Source organism: Spinacia oleracea, chromosome 4, assembly GCF_020520425.1.
Source record: "Spinacia oleracea cultivar Varoflay chromosome 4, BTI_SOV_V1, whole genome shotgun sequence".
Lineage (NCBI taxonomy): Eukaryota > Viridiplantae > Streptophyta > Magnoliopsida > Caryophyllales > Amaranthaceae > Spinacia > Spinacia oleracea.
The window spans coordinates 106395217-106405465 of NC_079490.1; the positions used below are offsets into that span (position 1 = coordinate 106395217).

Sequence of the window (10249 nt, forward strand, 5' to 3'; positions counted from 1 at the left end):
CTGCACGCCATCGCTGGGCGCAGCGCTCGTCGCACGTCGCAACAAGCACCCTGCACGCCATCGCTGGGCGCAGCGCTTGTCGCACGTCGCAACAAGCACGCTGCACGCCATCGCTGGGCGCAGCGCTTGTCGCACGCACAATAGCGCTCGCTGCGCGCGAGCGATCGATGCTGGGCGTAGCACTCGTGGCACGCGAGCTTGCGCTCGCTGCGCGCGAGGCTCCGCACGCTTGCGCGAGGCAGTGCGCGCTGTGGCGCAGCTCGCTTCCTGCCCACACGCGACTGCTCGTGCCTTGCTCTCGCCCTCGCCCATTCGCCCATTGCACATAGCCCACGACACAAGGCAGGGCTGCTGCCTTGTGCTCGTGCACCATGGCCTTGCTCATTGCATTCGTACCGCATGGGCGACGAGCTCCCTTGCTCGTCGTCACATGCCCGCACTATACAACACCCCTTAAGGGTAACACGTAGCGTCCATTGCTTTGTGCGTGCAAGTTATATGAGCGAATCGCATAAAAATTTAAAATTTTTATTCAAAATTAATGACAAATTAAGAAATAATATTAATTTCATAATTTTAGGGCGAAAAATCGAAAATTTATTATTCAATTGATTTCCGATTAACATGGATTCAAGTCTAGGTCATAAAAATTTAAAATTTAATTTAAATTTACAATTTTTATGGTGGTTTTTAATCATAGGTATCTAATTAAATTATAAATAATTATGAAAATCAAATTAATTCTAAATTATTCCAATTTTCAACAAATTAATCATAATTACAAATTAGATTGCATATTTAACAAGGCTAGGCATTCAAACTTGTTAAACATATACAGTAGGTCAATCAAAAATTCAAGATTTATCAACAAGAATCGCAAATATTTAATTTAACATCTTAAATTTACGAAATTTTGCATTCGAAAAACTAAAACCTCCGAAAAGTCATAGTTAGGCTTCGAATTTGAGAATTCTGGGTTCGGCTTAGAATGCCTTTAACATGCGGAATTGACACAAAAATTACTCGATTTGGATGAGTAACGAAGAAACTGCCGAAAAACTGCGTACGTATAATTAAATAAACGCAATTTGCAATTAATTAACAATTACGAAAATTAATCACCCCTTTTAATTCTTGCAAATTTGTAATTTTTAACCATGTTCATGCAATTTAGATTATGAAAAATAATAAGGGGCTCGTGATACCACTGTTAGGTTATGATACATATGACATTACATAGATCATGCGGAAACAACCATTAACCCAGGACAACATATTATTTACACATAATCATATAGCATAATTTAGATGCATACTCTTTGTTGCGTGCCCTCCCTAGCTGCGCCCGAACCGAACAAGAACAAGTCTTTAGGACTCCAAGTGTCGTCCCTCCGTAGATAGTCCACAGCACGTCCGGATCCGCCTTAAGCTTGACCAACTAGGATCGCCCTTAAGGTACTTAGAATTTTCGGTTAGTATAGGCAATTGTGTGACTGAATTTTTGCTCTCAAAAATCACTTTGAATACTTGAATACTCTCTTTAAAATAATGACCCTAGGCCTTTATTTATAGAGGTATGGAAAGGGAATCGTAATCCTATTAGGATACGAATTAATTAAACTAGAATCCTAATAGAATTAATTCATCCTTTTAGTTTTAGGAATTTAATCATTAGTTGAAACCTGATTGGTTTAGGATTCGTATAGCACACAAACACACACGCACGCACAGCAGCCCACGAGGGGCGCCATGCGCGCGCGCGCAGCACGCGAGCTCGCAGCCCACTGCCACAAGCCCACACGCTGCCGCAGCCTTGGCGCGCGCTGGGCCTGCCTTGCGGTGGGCCTGGCGCAGCCTTGGCTGGTGCGTTTGTGGCGCGCTGGCTTGCTGGGCGATGGCCCGGCTTCGTGCTGGGCCTTCGTCTGGCAGACCTCGTCCGATGCTAATTCGTACGATACGCTTCCGATTAATTTCCCGATTCCGGAATTCATTTCCGATACGAACAATATTTAATATTTCCGATTCCAGAATTAATTTCTGTTTCGAACAAATATTTAATATTTCCGTTTCCGGAATTATTTTCCGATTCCGATAATATTTCCGATTCTGACAATATTTCCGTTTCCGGCAATATTTCCGATTCCGGCAATATTTCCATTTCCGATAATATTTTCCGATACGTACCATGTTTCCGTTTCCGGCAACATCTACGACTTGGATAATATTTATATTTCCGATACGATCCATATTTCCGTTTCCGGCAATATCATCGTTTCCGGAGCATTCATTTCTTGCCTGTGACGATCTCACCTCCCACTGAAACCAAGATCCGTCGATTCCGAATATCCATAGATGGAGTATTTAATGCCATTAAATACTTGATCCGTTTACGTACTATTTGTGTGACCCTACGGGTTCAGTCAAGAGTAAGCTGTGGATTAATATCATTAATTCCACTTGAACTGAAGCGGCCTCTAGCTAGGCATTCAGCTCACTTGATCTCACTGAATTATTAACTTGTTAATTAATACTAAACCGCATTTATTAGACTTAACATAGAATGCATACTTGGACCAAGGGCATTATTTCCTTCACGAATACACAGGGGGGAGCATCACTCTTTGGAGGAGCGCATGGACCGACTAGAGATCTGTTTCGATCACTTCGAGACGGATCATCAGAGGGATGTGTTCCCTATCTATGATCACTTTGCTAGGCAGGGAGTTGTGCCACAGGACGCCCAACATCCTTCTTGGTTTGGTTATCCCCCAGATGGATACGGAGTTCCAGGAGCTATGGGGACCTTCACACCCACTAGCTACTATGGGCACTCTGATTTTATGGGGTACGGATAGGGTCCTAGTGGTGGAGATGATATGGAATTATAGATGACGGTGGCCCGAGCCACCAAGTATGAGCTGGAGATGGTTTCATACCCCTTTGAGTCAATTACGACACTGGTATGATTTCTCTTCTTGATTTCTATACTCTATTTATTTCTTTGGTGTGATTATTTGCTTTATAGGATAGATTTATTGCTTTGATAAAAATAAAAAAAGAACAAACGTTCCGATGAATACAAAAATCATGCTTCCCTGTGCCCTAGATTGAAAATTATTTTGATTCTTGTTATTTGATGACGGACAATGTTGATATGTTGGCCACGATTTGATATTCGACTATTTTGGTGCATAAACATGAGTCAAATTTGACCAACTATTTGTGAACTTGGTGCTTGGCTAGTTGATTTGGTTAGGAATGTGTGTTAGCTTCCTGGTATGTCATTGATTTTGAGTATTGGTTTGCAACTGTTAGTAATGTTTTATGGCTCATATACATGAACTTTGAGGAGGACGAAGGCATTTTTTCTATTTAGGTGGCCTTCAGATGATTGTAGATACATTTGTTCCCTTCTTGCTACCCATGTTGTTGCTTATGCCCGTTTTTTTCAGTGACTAGCCATATTACAAACCATTTAAGCCCCATTGGTTACAAGTCTCAAGCTTAGCTTGGGGGAGCTATTAGTGAGTGAGGCGAGGGAGTTGTAGTGTGTTTTATTTTGAGCACAATTTGGGTATTGGAAATAGAAAGGGAGTTCTTCTTGTCTTGTGTGGTGTTTTGAAAAAAAGTGAAGAGTAAAAAGATGAGAAGAATAGAAAATGTGAAGGTTTCCAGAAGAAAAAAGAAGAAGAAATTGAGCGGAAAAAGAAAAAAATTCATTACTTCGGAAAAACTCAAAGAATAATTACTCAAGTGTTGTAATTTCATATTTTTACGAGTGATCGGCTGTATAGATGAAAAAGGTGAAAAAGTATGGTGTGGTTCGTTTGTTGCATTATCATGTGTTGAGTGGGAGAGTTGTGGTCATTATTTAGGTTTAATCATGGGTTTCACTAGGATTTTTGCTCCCCAAAGCTAATGTTTTAAGCTCACATTTTTACCCAAATTTACCACGCCCTTACTGACAGGCTAAATCGTACTCCTATCAAAGATAAACCTAACGTTCACCAACTAAAAATATAGCAAGGGAAGCAGGGATCGTATCCACAGGGAAACATGCGTTCTTTCTACTATTAAATTACTAATCTAGACTACTGGTAACAAGAGTTTGGATTGGGTTGTGTATTAAACTAAAGCAAATAATCAAATCGGAAAATAATAATATTAAAGGAATCTAGGGCAGCGGTTCACCATAAATGCAGACCGGGATTGGACAACGAACAATGACAATCAATTAACAATCATAACTAGGAAAACATGCATCTCTCGAATCTTATGAATTCCTTAGTATAGAATAACTAGCGGGCTCTCGCTACGTACTAGAAATAATTCCTATCTAATAGCCACAGACCAAAAACATCAGATTTATACCTCTCGGCGCATAATCCAAGGTTAATCAAACTCAAATCAAAATAGTCCGGCCGAACAGAATTGACGAGCAATAATAATAAGCTATAGAAATTATAATCAATCAATCAATAATCAAGTCCACATATAATCCCAATCATGCATTCATGGATCCCCTAAACCCTAGAAATTAAACTACTCACTCATGATAATAAATAACAAAGCAATTAGCATAATGGAAAACATGACTAAAGCAACAAAATAAATTAAGGTAGGAAATAATACCGAATTGAAGAACAAATAAAATAATAAAGCTTGGATCTTTACTTGAAATTAAAAACTAAGTATTTGAATAATTGGAGAGAAAACTAGAAATAAACTAAGTATTCGAAACTAGAATAATAGATATCACTAAAAATATAAGGGGCTAGTATTTATAGTTTGCCCAAAATAGAGCCCAAAATCGGAAATAAAAACTCGCGAAATACGCTAAATGTTGGCGTCGCCCGATCGGGCGACGCTTCGCCCGATCGGGCGATGTGCTCGATAGTCGGCCCGATCGAGCGTTCCCAGAATGTCCGCCCGATCCGGATCGGCGAAGCCCGCCCGATCGGGCGCGTGTTGAAACTGCACGATCCTCTATCTTCAAAACGTCATATCTCCTTCGTTATTTGTCGGAATTAGGCGAGCGACCACTTGTTGGAAAGCTATTGAAGTCTAGAATCGAACCTAATTGGAATTACATCATTTGGAGTTGTAGAACTTGAGTTATGCTTAAAATAATGGACTATAGTCATTTTTGTACTTCCTTCGTTATTCGCTTTGCTTCAAAACTCTTCAAACTTGATGTTTGTGCTCTCGAAAGTACATAATCTCTTGTATTGATTCAAATGAGTAGGAAATGCACAAAAATATGCTAATTCCTACAATGATGAACCTGAAACTACAAACACACTACAAGGAGCACATTAGTACTAAAAATCGCTCCGAAGAGCCCATTTGAGATCAAAAAGTACTAAGGGACGGGGGTAAAAACTCTACATAAAACACACATATCAAACTCCCCCAAGCTAGATTCTTGCTTGTCCCTAAGCAAGAAAATCATCTATGAATACAAGACCAACTTCACCCCCACCATATTTCAAAATGAAAAACATAATTCAAGGCAAAATCTAACGAGCATGCATCAATGTCAACCAATCAAATCCACCCAATCACAAATCCTCCCTAACAATCGTCACGCAAAGCGAACCACAAGTGCACAATGGAATTCAAGACTAGTGCTCACACACTCATCACTCATTTATGTGGCGGGTAAAAGATGTATCCGTTCGCTCTCCTCCCAACATATAAGTGAACAATGCCCTCCCAAACTCACAACACTCGTGTGTCTAGAAAAACATACACTCAACCTAGTAGTCGACTTGAAATGTGTCATGTCATAACTTGCATTGATAAACAACTATTTTCACATAAGTACGACTCTATGCACAAAGGTCGGAAGGTCTTCAAAGCTTGTAATGTTAGGCTTAGGTAAGGGTGCGGTAAATTTGGGTATAATGTGAGCTTTAAAGCCTTGGCTTTGGGGAGCATAAATCCTAAAAACAACCGTGATCAATCAACATAATGACAATAATCTCCCACTCAACACATGACAAAACAACAAATAGCCAACACCATACTTTCTTGCCTTTTTTCACAATTGTAACCAATCACTCATAAGGATATGAATTTGCAGAACTTGATTGAAACAACAGTTTGAACTTTTTATGAGAGTAATAGATTTTTCTCTTTCTTTTATTTTTCAATCTCTCTTTTTTTTTTCTTTCTTTTTTAGCAACCTTCACATTTGTTTTGTTCTTTCATCTCTTTTCATTTTCAACTCATTTTCAACAACAAACATGATAAGACGAACTCCATTTTCAATACCCACTTTGTGCTCAAAATGTAGCACACTACAACTCCCTCACCTCACTACTATTAGCTCCCCCAAGCTAGGCTTGGGACTAGTAACCAATGGGGTTTTTCATGGGCTTGTAATATGGCTAGTCACCGAATAAAAGGGCACAAGCAACAACATGGGTAGAAAAGGAGGGGACAAATGTATCTAATTTCATCTGAAGGCTACCTAAATAGAAAAATGCCTTCGTCCTCCACAATGTGCATGTATATGAGTCATAAAACACTACTAATAGTTGCAAATCAATACTCAAAATCAATGACACACCAGGAAGCTATCACACATCCTAACCAATTCAACTAGTCAAGCGCCAAGTCCACAAATAGTTAGTCGGAGTTGACTCATGTTAAGGCATCAAAGCAATCGAATATCAAATCATGGCTAACACATCTACATTGCCCATCATCAAATACCAAGAATCAAAACAATTTTCGTTCAAGGGGCACAAGGAAGCATGATATTGTATTCATCGGAACGTATTTTTGTATTTAGCGATTTTTTTTTTCAAAGCAATAAACTACTCTAGAAAACATTAAACACACCAAAATAAACACACAAAAATAAGTAAATGCAAAAATAAAAGGAAAAACATACCTAATATGTACAAGTGAGTGAAACACCCCCCCAAGCTAAATCAGACAATGTCCTCATTGGCTCAAGGGGTATCATGAGGAAAGTGAGCAACCCGTGGCTTATTTGTCCCTGATTCGCAGATCGCCCGATCGGGCAGCAGATCCCGATCGGGCAGCAGATCGACCGATCGGGCAGCAGATCGCCCGATCGGGCGAATTTCGAACCTTTTCGTTGAATCTGTGCGCGCCCGATCGGGCGCACCTCGCCCGATCCGGATCGGGCGAAATGCAATGCCTTGTTTTATTGACTTTTCTCAGCCCAGAATCCTTCCTTGACCTTTCTACGACGTCATCATCAACCACCCGATCGGGTGGAATTTCGCCCGATCGGGCATTTCACTCGCCTTTTGTGTCGATCGGGCCACTTTCGCCCGGTCGGGCGATTTCCCAAATTTTTCTTTGTATCGACACGCGCCCGATCGGGCGCTCTTCGCCCGATCCGGGTCGGGCGAAATGCAAGCTGCTCCGTTTGGCTTTGATTCAACTTTTTCGAGCTTGGGGCCTTAGACCTGCATAACATTAAACACCAAAACCGTAAAATACACTCATCTCGCCTCTCCAATACCAAGGACTACACTGAATCACACACTTGATCAAAAATTATACTAAAACACACAAAACGAAAGCATAAAGTACACTACGGAAAGCAATAAATGGATAGTTAAGTACTCATCCCCTATTAGATTGGTGTAATGTCCCCATTACAAAATCTCAGTTTATGCACAGACAACGAAAGGAAGGGGATGAGAGCCACGACAACTCATCGAATGGGGGCACCAAAGATGGTGCCATCTGGTGTCAAATCAATTGTCTTGGATGAGCTATGTGGCGCGGGGGGTGACAGACCACGACCTCGATCATGAATGCGATGCCCACCGTTCACCGAACTTTCGGCCTTTCGGGTCTCAGCATCATCAAATCGTGCTTCCCTTCGAACCCATGCCGAAGAGTTCATACTCCGATTACCTCCACCTGCAAAACAATTTGAAACATGCTCTTTTTTCGAAGGATTGTTGGAGTTAGTATGAGTCAATTTAGTATTAAAATAATCATTAGAAACATTGACTCCAAAACATGACTCCTCTACCATAGGGCTCTTAGCAACATGGGTTAAATTGAAAGTAACCTTGTCATCCCCCACATTTAAGGTCAGCTTGCCATTCTTGACATCTATGATTGCCCCCGCAGTGTGTAGGAAAGGTCGACCTAAAATAATAGGGATCTGCCTGTCCTCTTCCATGTCCAACACAACAAAATCAACAGGGATAAAAAATTTACCTACTCTAACAGGCACATCTTCTAGAACACCTAGGGGGTATTTTACAGATCGATCGGCCATTTGCAGAGTTATGTTGGTAACTTTTAAATCACCCATGTTCAATTTAGTACAGACAGACAAGGGCATGACACTAACACTGGCACCTAAATCACATAAGGCTTTGTCAATAAAAAGGTTGCCAATATTACACGGGATAGAGAAACTCCCGGGGTCCTTCAACTTGGGTGGAGACTTATTTTGTAGTAAGGCACTGCACTCTTCAGTAAATGCAACAGTCTCCACCTCACTAAATGCTCTCTTCCTAGTCAAGATGTCTTTCATGTATTTAGCATAGGCAGGTATTTGAGTAATTAATTCAGTGAAAGGGACCGTTACCTGCAGATTCTTTACCACTTCTAAGAACTTACCAAACTGCTTGTCTAGCTTGTTCTTTAGCTGACGATGAGGGAAGGGAAGTTTGATAGGTGGAACTTGTATCTCAACTTTCTTCTTAACCCTTGTGTCAGCTTCCTTCTCTTTGACCACATTCTCACTTTCTCTTGGCACGGCACCACTTACAGATACTTCAACCCCTTCCTCTATAGTCATAGGTGGCCCATCATACTCATATCCACTCCGCAAAGTGACAGCATTTACAGACTCTCTGGTCACAGGCTGTGAAGGGAGTTGACCCTTGGGTCTCTCTGCGAGAGTAGTAGCCATTTGTGCCAACTGTTTATCCATGATCTTGTTATGAGCAGTGAGGGCATCGATTTTGGCATCCTTTTCGCTCAGAGACTTCTGCAATTCTAACATCATATTCCGCATCTCAACAAGCATGGGATCGGGCTGTGTGGGTTGAGGCTGTGGAGGAAAGCCAGGTGGTGCACTAGGCTGCGGGTTGTAGTTACTTCGCGGTTGGTAGGGCTGCTGTGGTGGTGGTTGGTAAGGTTGTTGTGGTGGTGGAGGGTGTTGAATCTGGTGGGGGTTCTGAACATTAGTACTCCTATATGATAATAGGGGGTTGTTTTTATACCCCTCATTGTATGAGTTGGAGTACGGATTGTTCTGCTTGTAGGCCTGGAATGCATTGCATTGTTCAATAGAGCTCCTACATTCCGAAGCATAATGACCTTGCATCCCACAACTATTACAGACATTGGCCAACTGAGCACTCATTGCGGCGACACTAGCTTGTTGGGTGGCTTGGGAAGATGCGTTTTGCATATTATCCAGCTTGTGATGTAGGGCAGTTAGCTGAGCAGTAAGCTGTTCAATAGAGTTCATCTCATGCTTAACACCACGATCGGCAAAACCTCTAGGATTCCCATATTGGGCACTATGGATGGCTATCTCCTCAATCACCTCTAAAGCTCTAGGCACCTCCAGTTGCATAAATCTCCCACTGGCAGCTGAACCCAAAAGACACCTAGACTCATTACCCAGACCATTATAGAACTGCTGAACCAGGAACCAGTCCTCCAAACCATGGTGTGGGCACTCTCTTTGCAAGTCCTTGAATCTTTCCCAAACCTCGAACAAACTCTCATCTACTTGTTGAGAGATACCTAATATCTGTCCCCTTAGACGAGCTGTCTTCTCAGGTGGGAAATATTTAACATAGAATGCAAGGGCCAAAGAATTCCAATTGGTGATTTTCATAGTTGCGCGGTTGAGACTATTAATCCATAGCTTTGCCTTCCCACTCAATGAAAATGGAAAGAGTATCTCCATAGTCTACTCCGGTGTTAAATTCTTCTGCTAATGGTGGCACAATACTGAATGAAAGACTGAATATGGAGATTAGGATCTTCACCCTTTTCCCCACCGAATTGGTGTCTCTCGATCATGTTTATCAGCTGGGGTTCGATCTTGAAATTCTCGACCGCAATGGGAGGCATGATTGCCTTGAGGAGCATAGACAGACTTGGTTTAGAGTAGTCTGTAAGCCTTGGCACAAGTGGGGGTGGCGGTGGTGGTGCTTGGTCACCCATCTTTGAATCTGTATGGAATAGATTGCTAATCAGGTAGTCGGATTCAGAGTCAGAATAG

At 41.6% G+C, this 10249-nt stretch overlaps 1 non-coding gene across 1 annotated transcript; it reads left to right on the forward strand.

Moving 5' to 3' along the window:
* Positions 1–9680: 9680 nt before the first annotated feature.
* On the forward strand, positions 9681–9787 carry LOC130460317 (small nucleolar RNA R71). Its single transcript, XR_008920223.1, has one exon. It is a non-coding gene; the product is annotated as a small nucleolar RNA R71 (small nucleolar RNA).
* The last annotated feature ends 462 nt before the right edge of the window (positions 9788–10249 follow it).